At 42.5% G+C, this 12067-nt stretch overlaps 1 protein-coding gene across 1 annotated transcript in view; it reads right to left on the bottom strand.

The window, feature by feature from the left end:
- Positions 1-12067, bottom strand: part of LOC126036746 (electroneutral sodium bicarbonate exchanger 1-like) — a 296967-nt gene that overhangs the window by 272511 nt on the left and 12389 nt on the right. The window lies entirely within an intron of this gene.

Below are 12067 nucleotides of genomic sequence, written 5' to 3'. Positions count from 1 at the left end.
TAACACAGATAACCAGGGTTCACACAGTCAGACTTTTCAGTTAGAAGGCCACAGAAAGAATCATAAAGAGACCAAGTATCTTTTCCTTAAGCATCCTGTTACAGACAGCTATGTTACCTCCAAGTCCTATGAACGTTACTTTCTCTAAAACTATCTTCCATTTAGTTTTCCTTTTTTTTCTTCCCCCCCCACCCCCCCCGAAAACAATCTTATAGCTTAATCCTTATAGGATTTTTTTCAAGTTTTGTTTTTTTTTCTAACGAGTATCAACACATGAAAACTCAAGGCCAGCAGAACCAACGGCTGCTGAGCATCAAACAGATGCATCCACTCTGAAGAGCTTTCAGAATTCTGCAGCACTCTACCACACGGTTTCTGGCGACACAGCCTGAAGCAGGGTTTAAACAAACGATCCAGCTTAGTATCTGCCTGTAGTGCAAAGAATAGCAATCTCTTGGCCCACGATTTGGGTTTTATATAGACTTGGGCCATAAACAAATGCAACAGATGTAGAAAAACTGAAGACCGACAGCAACTGGAACGTAACTATTCTTTTTCCACTCCATCAACCCGTTGGAAAACTCACTCACTCGTGCACTTACGTAACTGAGCACAAAGAGAACAAAAAGAAAGGCTTTTATTCAGAACAAATTAGTGTGTCTTTACAGGAAAGTAACAGTTTCAACTTACAAAACCAGCATCATCATTAGTGATGCACCTTTCCTGAATAAGGGATAAAAGAAGAGGATAACCATTGCTTTTACTGATACGTTCTTAATAATTAGCTGAGCACTTCTAAAGAGGAAGAACTTTGCTGCTTTCAGGACCGAAGTAAGAAAAAGTCTAAAGCATAGTCTTCCTGACGTGGGAAGACGTGTCCGCAAGAGAGGCACACGGTCCGATACAGAAACGTATCTACGTCTCGCTGAAAATTTGCACTCTAAGCATCACCAGCTTCTGCTTCCAGGGCAGTATACCACCAGCTTAACCGGAGGGTAGTAATTTTACCCCATACAAGAAGTCAGAACACACGCTATCCTTTAAGGAGGCAGAACAATAACCAAAGCAGAAAAAGGCTTAGAAATTAAGGCAAGATGGCACTTGCTCAGACACACAGTGAGGAGGTGCAAGCTGGGTAAGACAGCAAAATGGAGATTGTTCCTCGTTCACACAGAGCTCATTTCGACTCGAGTTGGTCGTCCTCTCCTCTTCCCACAAAATTAGGAATGCTTTTACGCAGGAAGTCCTGACTTTGTAGCCATCTATGCCAACAAACAAAAAACTATTCTAGGTCTGCTCTTGTGGTATTTAGGAAGTTGCAGAATTCAGCTTAGGGATGCATAATCACAGTATTTAATTACTGTTTCAGTACTGACCTACCTACACCAGCAGATAATAAACTAAAAATCACAGTGCTTCTGATTTGGTATAAGCCAACAGACCTCCAGATTGTTTTCAGAGCATGTAAAGGTACAGCTCTCTGGGCATCATGGCAATCATAACTGCCAAACGACTTGACAAGCTTGTAAACATCCAAACTGCTGCAAACACATCTATACATACAATAATGGATAAAACGTAGATGCGTTCCACCTACACGCTTATGCAGGCAAACACTCGTGAGTTAAAAGCCACTGTATGAACCAGCTTACGGAGCGCTTAACAAAGCCAGTGATTCCCTTGCACACCTGAAGACCAGAAAAACATTCACCAAAATAAAGTTAGGGACATGCTCTTTTTTTTTTTTCTTTTTTTTTTTTTTTTTTAAACTGTAACGTGTACTAAGACAGCAAGATCACTTTTCCAGCGTCCTTCATACACACATATGCCCCAGAAGCTACTTGAAATTACCTTGTGTAATGGAATTGTCTGGAAAGCTCAGCTTAAAGTAGCTGAGCTCAGTGACTGATTGATTTACAGGTACAGAAAATAAATGCATGCAGCATTTTAACAATGCTGACTTACCAGTGTTATGTTATTTCCATTTAGCAAAATCTGGTCTAGCTTTGTGATTCTTCTGCCCTCAGACGGAGTCTCACTGAAGCAGCGTTAAAAACAAATAAGTAAGCACACATAACCAGGGACAACAGTTCCAGTTTTGATTACAGAATAAATCTCTACATTAAGATGGCAGTTGTTGGAACTAAGAAATGAATTGGCCACGCTGCAGCCTGATCTTGACAAATTGACCGCCTGGATAAAGCAAGCTATCTGGCAACTAAAAAGATCCATTGTACTTTTCTGCTCAGTACACCTAAAGATACAGATTCACCCTCGAAATCTCGGCAATTTCTTCAATACCACCAACACTCAGAACAGGTTTCAAATAGCAACGTGGCAGGACAAAGTAATAAATGCTTATCCTTAAGTCTGCTAACTCTCTAAGCCTTTGCCTAGACCTTAAGGAAATGTAAAAACAAACAAACTACTGCAAAGTTCAACACACAATCCACGCAAAGTTAAGGCTATCAAGTAGGAACCTGATTACAAGTATAAATCACGCAACAGCTACTCTATGACATGGGTGGCCTGAACAGATCATCCTCTACATTTTAAGTCCAAGGTACAAACCCTTCAGCTGGCAAATATTCCAAAACCATAAAACCTCTTTGCTTACAGAGCTTACACAGTATTTTTCCCCAGGAAACCAAACGTTCAAGAGGAACAGGAGGCAGAAACAACACTTGCAATTCTGTAACGTCTTCTAGCACCGTATCTGAAAAACCAGATTCAAGGAAAATAAGGCCCCGAATTTAAAAATAAAACTATTTCCAGTTATTTCCATGTCACGCTGAGCTGTGATTTTACCTGTAAAATACAAAAAATCAGAACAAGACAACTGATCCATACAAAAAAGGCTCTCCTATCCGGTGAACTCAAACCTCTCAAAAGCAGTAACATCACTGAGCTGGAGCATAAACTGGACGGCCTTAAACACCTCCATCAAAGGATACGGACAAAGTCATCAAGTCCTAGAAGCGTTCCCACAATTTCTGATCGCTCTTCATCACAACATGAACACGTGCGTGGACCTACGCATTTGTCCACAAGTTCTGTAGATTGAAAGGCACAAGATATTGCTTTGTAGAACATACATGTTTTCCAGCAAAAACCTTAACGCTGTGGCGGCAAAAAAAGTCATTGCCGCGGGCACTGGTGAAAAGCACAGAAAGAAGGCGAAAAAAAGAGACAGGAAAAAAAACACAGTAAAAAAACCGCTTCCTCAACTGCTGCCGGTAGGTACCTCCACAAGTTCCTGCGGCCGCAGGAACACATTCCCTCCACCGAGAACCTCCCTCCACCTCGGTGCCGCCGGGCTGCAGCACATCACCGCGGGTCTGCCGAGCGCCAACGCTCGTCCCCAGCCGGCCTTTGCAAACCTCCTTTGCCCGGAGCCACCCCCCACCCCGCTCGCTGCCCGCGCCGGAGACCGGGACGCCCCAGCGCCTCTCCGCCGCCGCGGGCAGGGGCCGCGCCGCTGACAGGCCCGGCCGCGGCTCCCGAGCGGCGGGAAGCCCCGCGGCCTCAGGCGGACGCCTGACTGACGAGCCCGGAGAGCTGCCGCGCCCGCAGCCCCGGCCCGGCGAGGATTTTTCCCTCGCCGGCCAAGAACGCCGGACGCTGCGGCCAGACCCGCGCACTTCACCGCGGCTGCGAAGGCGACGGGCTTCGCCGCCCGCCACCGCACCGACGCGGGAGGGTGGCGCGGGGACGCCCGGCACGGCCCGGCCCCAGCCCATGCCCGCCGGCTCGGCTCGGCCCGGCCCGGCCCCTGCCCGGACAAGGCCAGGCCCCTGCCCGCCGGCCCGGCCCAGGCCAGGCCCCTGCCCGCCGGCCCCCCTCGCCCCATCCAGCCGCTCGCCCTCCCTCGCTTCCCGCCGCCTCCGCACACAGCCGCAGCCCCGCGCTGCCCGAGGAAACCCTCACCTGACGGCAGCCGCCACCTCCGCACAGCCCCGCACCCCCGGGGTGAGCTGAGCTGATGGGCTGAGCTCCAATCTCCCCAGAAACCTCTGCCCTGACACCAGAGTCTCTTAAAACAGTTTCTGACCTCTTTTGGCACGTCACAGGATAGTAACCCAAACCACAAGACCATGTCTGTCCTACTTTGCTCTGTTGCAGAAGAATCTCAGCTTGCAAAGCACATCAGTTTTCCGTAACACAGATAACCAGGGTTCACACAGTCAGACTTTTCAGTCAGAAGGCCACAGAAAGAATCATAAAGAGACCGAGTATCTTTTTCTTAAACATCCTGTTTACAGACAGCTATGGTACCTCCAAGTGCTATGAAAGTTACTTTCTCTAAAACTATCTTCCATTTAGTTTTCCTTTTTTTTTTTTTTTTTCTCTCCTTTTCTTCCCCTGAAAACAATCTTATAGCTTAATCCTTATAGGATTTTTTTCAAGTTTTGGTTTTTCCTAACGAGTATCAACACATGAACACTCTAAATAGTTTCAGGAAGGTCAGTATTTGCTACAGTTGCACTTGATCCAACATCCCACTTTTTTTTCCACCAAGCAAAGGAGTTCAACCAAGTTTCTTTCAAGAGCCATACAGGAGAAAGTACAGATTCTGCTCTGTCTGCTAACAAGCAGGCGAAGGAGCTGCTACTAATTTGAATACTATACAGGCTCTGCTGTGCCCATTTTGAACTGGGGAAGAAAAATAGCCCTTCCTGTTTCAACATTTAGGTCCACTTTTTCTCATTTGCAAAGCAGATCCGCTGCCTTGGGAGACTGACCAGAATTACTTGGAACAGTCTTTTTGCCTAGGATCTGTTTGTTAGTTCAGAAAACAGTCACTACGTCCCTGTGATAATATGACACCATTTCATCACTACATTTCTGTCTCAAGGGGCCCAGCTATATTTTATTTTCTATTAACACAGCATCTATCCAATTCCGGTCTCTGACTTAAGAGATGAGCAACATGCAATTTCTTCAATGTCTACTTATCACGTGAGGAAGTCAACAAACCTCTTTTCACAGTTACAAGCACTTTTCAAAGATGTGACAGTTCCCTCCGGTCATCAGCTGACCCTGAACAAGTTGGAAAATATAAAAGGATCAATAAATGTGAGAAAGACCTTTGGTATGAGGGAACCCAGACAAACCGGTGCAGCAGCTTTCTTCCCTATTGATTCGAAGAGAATGCTGTTTGGCAGCTGCTTCTACGGATAATCCACAGATTATTTGCTATTCTTCTTAGCCAAAGGGCTAAGGCAGTGCCATCAGCAACTTCATAATATACGCTGAAACAAGAAGCAGGTATTACAGCTCCAAGTCTGAGGAAACAGCATCAATGATTAAGACAGCTCTAACATGGAAGGCCTGGTAAGTGGCAGTGGTATAAGGCACTAGCAATTTATCAGGGCTCTCTTTCAAATGCTGGCATTTTCTGTGACTTGGATTTTGCCTATTGTTATGAGATCATTACATCACCTATCACACAAGTGTAGCTTTGTTAACTTTGAAAGAAAAGCTGCTAGACAATATACAACACAAAGTTAGACAAGCGAGGGAAGTACACAGTGATGTCACAGGCAATCTGGAATCCGGCACCCGACTTGAATTCCTGGCTTTGAAAACCTCTCTCCAAATGACTTGCCATCCTTTCACTAAGATCCAGCAGCAGTTCTCTCCTGTGCCTCATGCTCTTCTGTAGTCAGCCAAAGGCCACGGAGCTGCACTGTAAGCTTGAAGACCAGTGTGCCAGCTTCGTGTCCTATTTCTGTCACCTAGTTTTTACGTACCGTTTCTTGCTAATCAAAAGGCCCAGTGAATCCTCCTCACACATCACACTTGAGGTAGTACGTCCAAGCATTATTTCTGCCACGCTACATTTGCACGGATTAGCTGCTGAACCCTCCAGATGATGTACTGCTTTTCAAGAAGGGTGTAGTATAACTGGCGAGGGTCTACAGTAAGTCCAAGAGGGTGCTCAACGATGTACAGGAGTCTGACTTCAAAGCATAAATTGAAAAACAGCCGCTTAACCTGGAAAGGGCAATACTGAAGAGAAAGAACAATGTTTAAACTCTAAAAGGTAGCTATAAGGAAGAACTTTTCTGTGCATCCACTGCACACAGGACACGGAATCATGGGGCTTAAATTACAACCTGAAAAACTTAGGGTATGTGGCAATCTTTGCAACAGTAGTAATAATTACAGGAAATGTTTAAGAATAAATTAGGCAAGCATTTGTCAAGAATGGTACAGAAAGTTGATCATTTACCTCTAGAATGAGAGCAACACTAGACTATCTTTAAAAGTTCTTCTTTCCCCACTGCTGTCCCTCTCTGTATTTCTACCCTCATCCAATACAAGCATCATCCCCAGCTGTGCACTTACAATTATATCTGCATATGCACATGTCTAGAGATGCACATTTATTTCTTCGTTACACACAGCTGAAGGAGAGTACTCATAGGCAAGCCAATTTACATAAACAGCTTCTGAAAGTAAAACACCTCAGCCTCTTGCAAAACGTCAGCCCAACAGAACACCGGGAGCGGTATGTAAATCCTTATGCCAAAACTGCATTCTCTTAAATCTTATGAAAACCATTTCTAACATAAAGCCTGACCTGACTGGTCTATTTTCTGACACTCCCCTTCTCTGTCATCAGGTACTTATTAGATAGTAAAACAACTGACGGGGTAAACACCATAACTAGCACAATAGCTGACTTCCGTAGCAGTTGCATATCAGGTCTGAAGAAATGTGAGTTTAGTAGGTAGATACACATTCAGAAATGCACAAGAACTGAAAGGAGTAATCTGTAACTGGTAGACTAAGAACACTGCAATCGCATGCAATGTAAATCAACATGCACCTATAGGGAAGGGAAGGGAAGTACGGAAACATTCTTCTGGATTAAAAAAAAATATATACGCAGCAATGGTAGGAAAAGGTACTTGGAACGTGCCACTTTCAATCCACTGAAACAATGTCTGCAACAGCAGTAAGAACACTGGCAAACTACCTTCTCTGTTCCACAGGGCCTTGAAACCCATACGCATTGTCTGTTGCCAGTTGCCCTTAGGAAACAAAGGCGCTGCGATCAGTAGAAGCGTGTAGAACACCGAAAATGAAACTTTTGAGTATGTCACATGCAAGATCCTCATTCTCCGTACAGTCTACAAGGTTACACAATTGTAAAATACTTTGTAAGAATGAGAATCCTGACGTTTGCCTTGGATTAAAAAAGTTTTAAAACTCTGTTTTGAGGTTTTTTTCCAAGGGTTTTAGAAATAAAAGCATCTTGGTAAAGTGATTTTCACACACTGCACAGACACAAGCAGTGTTTCTCCCACTGCGAGAGGAGTATCAAAATACTCTTATCTAATATGTTATAGACAAAAGTGACCAAGGTCACAGGAGAATCTGTACTTTCCCACTGATTACAAGGAACGGGCCAGCTGCTTTGTGCCTCCTATGCAGCTGGAGCATGCAGTTGCCTGGTAACTTGTTCCGACCTATTGCATCTTAATCACATATACATGGAGGAATACCAAGCTGACCGCTTAGGTTTATCAGCCAAAACAGTTTACAGCAACGCAATAGTTTAGAGCAATTCAGGAAGTTTAACACTGAATTTAGGTATGCGCTTATATGGTTTGACGAACAGAACTTTTATAAATGAAAGGGAAACAACAGGTGACTTTAGAGCATACAAAAGGTATAGTCTACAAACCAAATATCAATTATTAGCAATGTTTCCCTGTTCAAAGGGCATCACTTAATGTCTCAGACTCAACAAGCATGAACTGACAGACTGTTATGATTTGAAAATTTTAAAAAAGTTCTAATAGTGGGCCCAAAACAGAGCTGTTTCAGTGTTCAGGCTAGACTCGTTGTCTCCAGTAAATACATATCTTAATTCTAACACAGGATAAAAACCGATTTATAAATTCCCTCTTGTAAAAATGAAACTGTTCCAATCACCCTGTTCACTCCTATTTAAGATATTAAATAGGGCAAATCAGAAGTAACTTGAACCAATCCCTCCCACCCAGCTATAAACCAGGACCATATACAGCCCTTGCAGACTACACAAGACCCTGTCTCATTCCAGCCATATCATTAGCACAAGCTGTGCAAACCCATGCAAATCAACAGGTTTTCCAGGCATAAAAGCAGACTCCAACAGCAGTTAAGCCACTTCTTACAACTGACAAGGTCATACTTCCATCACCGATTATAGCACAAGAACAAAAGAGAATGGGTCTTTATTGTCCTTCATGAACTTGAGGGGCTGCAAGAAACCAGTGAGGTTACAAGCCTGGATTCTGTAACTTCGCTATCAGCATAATTTCCAGATCAAAGATCCGGCCTCCTGTTACGATCATCAAACATAATTTTGAGTTCGGAGGACGGGTCATCACAACACTATGTTAGGTAGCGTATAAAACCTTATCATCAGATTCTCAGCTAGTTTAAGTCAATGTATTCTGTGTGTTCCGCTGAAGTCAATGAAACTAAACACACTATCATAGGAAAGAGATATTTCAGCACGCCTCAGACCTGGAAAACTATCTTGAAAAATGCCCGTAACTTTTAACACAAATTCTCTGCACTTCCCACGATCTCTCAACAGCAAGCAGTAGTAAGACCCTAACAGTTACTTGCAACCTATTTCTTGCATAGCATTCATTTTTATTTTAATTGGGGCAACTAATAAATAAGATTTTTGCAGCTACTCACAAAAAATCAATAAGCAAAGACATTTGTTCCAAGACTTAAATTTCTTGTATAATTTAAAAAACTAGCAAAGCTCTGTAAAGTAAAATAGATACATTTACCTACTAATGCAGGAAACTACAGACAAACTTCAGGAAATGACCAAAGGTGCAGAGGATAGGCTAATGCCTATTAGCATTAGGTAGAAAAACAAGGTAGAAAAGGTAGAAATGCCTATTAGCATTAAGGTAGAAGAACAACAACAACAACAAAAAACCCCCAGGAGTTCTACAGAAAAATGAGTGAGCAGCCCACAGCACTGGCAGACAACAGATTTTTTTATACCCACTTCCTCCACCCCTTCTTCTTATCCCCCCACCCCCGTTTTTTTTTTAAGGGAAATAATTATTCTATTCTGAAACATATTATCAGTGATGCAGTTGAAGCCAAAAGTTTAAATGAGTTCAGGAGAGGATTAACCGAATACTAAGACATGTGCCAACACAACCGCTATAGAAAGCATCTGCATCATGGTGAAATGCAAACAGCTACTCTGAGAACGACACCTTATTCTTCACTAAATTTGCCTTTTACCCTGTTGTATAGTTACTAATGTTGAAAAGAGTCACTGCTGTGCAAGAAACTAAAACTTACAGCGCTTTATGCTCGGAGAGAACTGTGGCCCATCAGCTCGTGGCTGTGAAGTCTTACAACTTAACACGTTGCAGTTGCACACCAACAAGTTCTGAGGCGGACTGCCGACTGTATTCAATAGTCACAGCTTATGTAGGAGGATATGATAAACTTGACTTATTTGCCTTTAACCGATGCTCCAAATATTTTAAAGTCGTTCTTAAAGTAGGTTACTGGTTTGATTACCCTTCATACAAAATCCTCCTTCAAATGCAGGTTTCTCTTCTCTTCTTTTCAGATTTAAGGCATGAACAGAAACCACACCTGCATCATCACTGAAATCAGTGCCTATTTTTCAATAAACTTTAGTAGCAGCATCAGAATTTGTCCTCAAGTACCGTTCATAAAGCAAATGCTTCATTCTTCAAAACTTTTTTAAGCAAAGGTTAGTAATGCTGTACCACAGACTCCCACGCCCAGTCACACATGTTCTTCCCGAGACTGTTACGCAGCTTAGTATTTTAAAAATCGCCATCCTAACTGCGTACCTGATACTACTGGTTCTCCCCTTTTTAAAGTCTGATGTTAAGGAAAAGCTGCAAGTCCTACAAAACCAGGCAGACTTGCTTGTTCCCTACCTTTAAGTATCCATAAAGCTATCAACATGAACCGTATGGTGGCCTGTTAGCATCGCTATTTGAACACGGGCATGCAAAATGTCCTTCAGTTAAATTCCAAACTCTATGAATTAATTGCTGGGCAATTCCCCAAGGATAAAACGTCTATCAAAAGCCAACAGTAAGCCAGAAATCTCTTTCCGTTTCATAGGGTAAAAAAAAAAAAATACAGTGAATCCTGAAAAAAGAAATAGATATTAGACAGGGAACGCCTATATACTTATAGGGCAAGTAATAAAACATTTAGTGTTTTGATTTTCTTCTTTTTATTTATGTCATCACAATAGTTAGACAAACATGGAAACATTTGCAACAGCAATACTTGGGTCACTTTAAAATCTTGGTAACACTGAAATACAGGTCAGCGAAAGCTAATGATGTGGGGAGGGGACTTTAGGTCTTCTTATTTTCATACACATTCACACACACACATATATCTATATACACACGCGCACTCCACAGCTCCAAAGAGCTATCTTAACTATGTCTGCCAGTAAACGGAAATAGTAGGCAGAAAGGAACCATATCTATACTAAGACAGTTAGCTGTGTCGTAAAACTGAAGATCACTGCAACCAGTGCCATCTTAAAGAAGAAGGAAAAAAAAAAAAAACCAACACCAAAAAAACTGAAAGGAACCATCGCTGTGCATGTCATAAGCATGAAGTTATTTTAACCTGGTGACTACTCTGCTCTATACTTTAAGCATCGTGAAGTTTTTATGTGTTTTTAAAGTCTAAGGTTATTATTTTAAATGACCTGCTTGTAGTGGCAGCCCAAGTAGCATTCTGGAGAACACCACAGTGCCCACAACTTCTACAGGTCAGTGCAGTCTGATCAAGCACTACATTTCTAGGGGAGGAAAACAAAAAACCACTACCGCTCATTTATTCAATTGAAAAGCTTATTACCTGCACCTTCCAAAGCAACAGGCTACAGGAACACTGAATGCAAAGTAAACCAGACCCATCTGGAATACTCTGACTCAGTCTCAGCTCCAAGTTACACATCTTTCATTTCGTATTTTAAGGGATTAACAGCATTTGGATGCACAGAAACTGTCTTTACAGTGAAGTCTGCAGACCTCCGAGTCAAAAGTTAAAAATGTCTTCCTAAATTATAACAGTATTAGCACTTCCTCTGAAAGGAGTGAAAAAAACACAACCAGGGAAGGAGGAAAGTGACACACCACCAAGGTTTTTTTTCCCAGAGATAACAAAATCCTGAGAGAACAAGATGCTTGTGCTATCAGAATAAAAATCCCCAAAGAAACAAAAGAGTTTACCTTTCCCTTGGAAAAGTTACTTCTGAGTCAAGATCTGCTCTTTTTCTCTCCCAAGCATGAAATCTCTCTTCAGCTTAAGACTCTCTTCTACTGCAGTAGAAATTTAGTGCACATGCTGGAACCTGGACAGAATCTTATTTAAAAAAACAAACAATACAATAGTACTACAGTGGCTAGAAATCTTTTACATATTCTGATGAAAAGACTCAACTTATTTCTAGGAAATAAAGTGTTTGGGGCCAAAGCCAACACATGATGTTCATGTAAGGTTAAATTTTTATTAATTTTTTTTTTTTTTTTAAATTGATATATTGAAAAAAGCTGGAGAAGGAAGCGGGGACAGAAATGAAAAACCACTCAGGGAGTCAGTGGTATAGATTGTCACCATGCAATCTCAATATTGTAATTGCAGATCACATAGTCAGAACAAGCCAGTCAAAAGTAGCACACTCCCTGGGAGAGGGGGGGGGAGTCTCTCCCCTTGTCTTTCAAGCCAAGACCCAACTAGCAGAAGGCAGCTTTTCTGTCAGATAAAGCAAGGCAAAAGGATCATGTACAGCAACTTCCTTGCAGCCTCTTGCTCCTGAGCACCCTTCTTCACCTCTTTCTCTCTTTCTTCTGGTGATGGGAAGGCAAAGCATGTTCTGTTCCTGTGAGCCCATACTGCTTGTCCCTATAGTCACAGCAGGCACCTGTGATTCCTCTCCGAAGACATTTACGCATAGAAATCAGTTGAGTGGTGTGTTACGGAAGCATAAGCTGCAGTGGACGTGATTTTGAATCAGTTAATT

The sequence above is a fragment of the Accipiter gentilis genome, unplaced genomic scaffold (genome assembly GCF_929443795.1).
Source record: "Accipiter gentilis unplaced genomic scaffold, bAccGen1.1, whole genome shotgun sequence".
Taxonomy (NCBI): domain Eukaryota; kingdom Metazoa; phylum Chordata; class Aves; order Accipitriformes; family Accipitridae; genus Astur; species Astur gentilis.
This window is presented reverse-complemented; position numbering and strand designations above follow the sequence as displayed.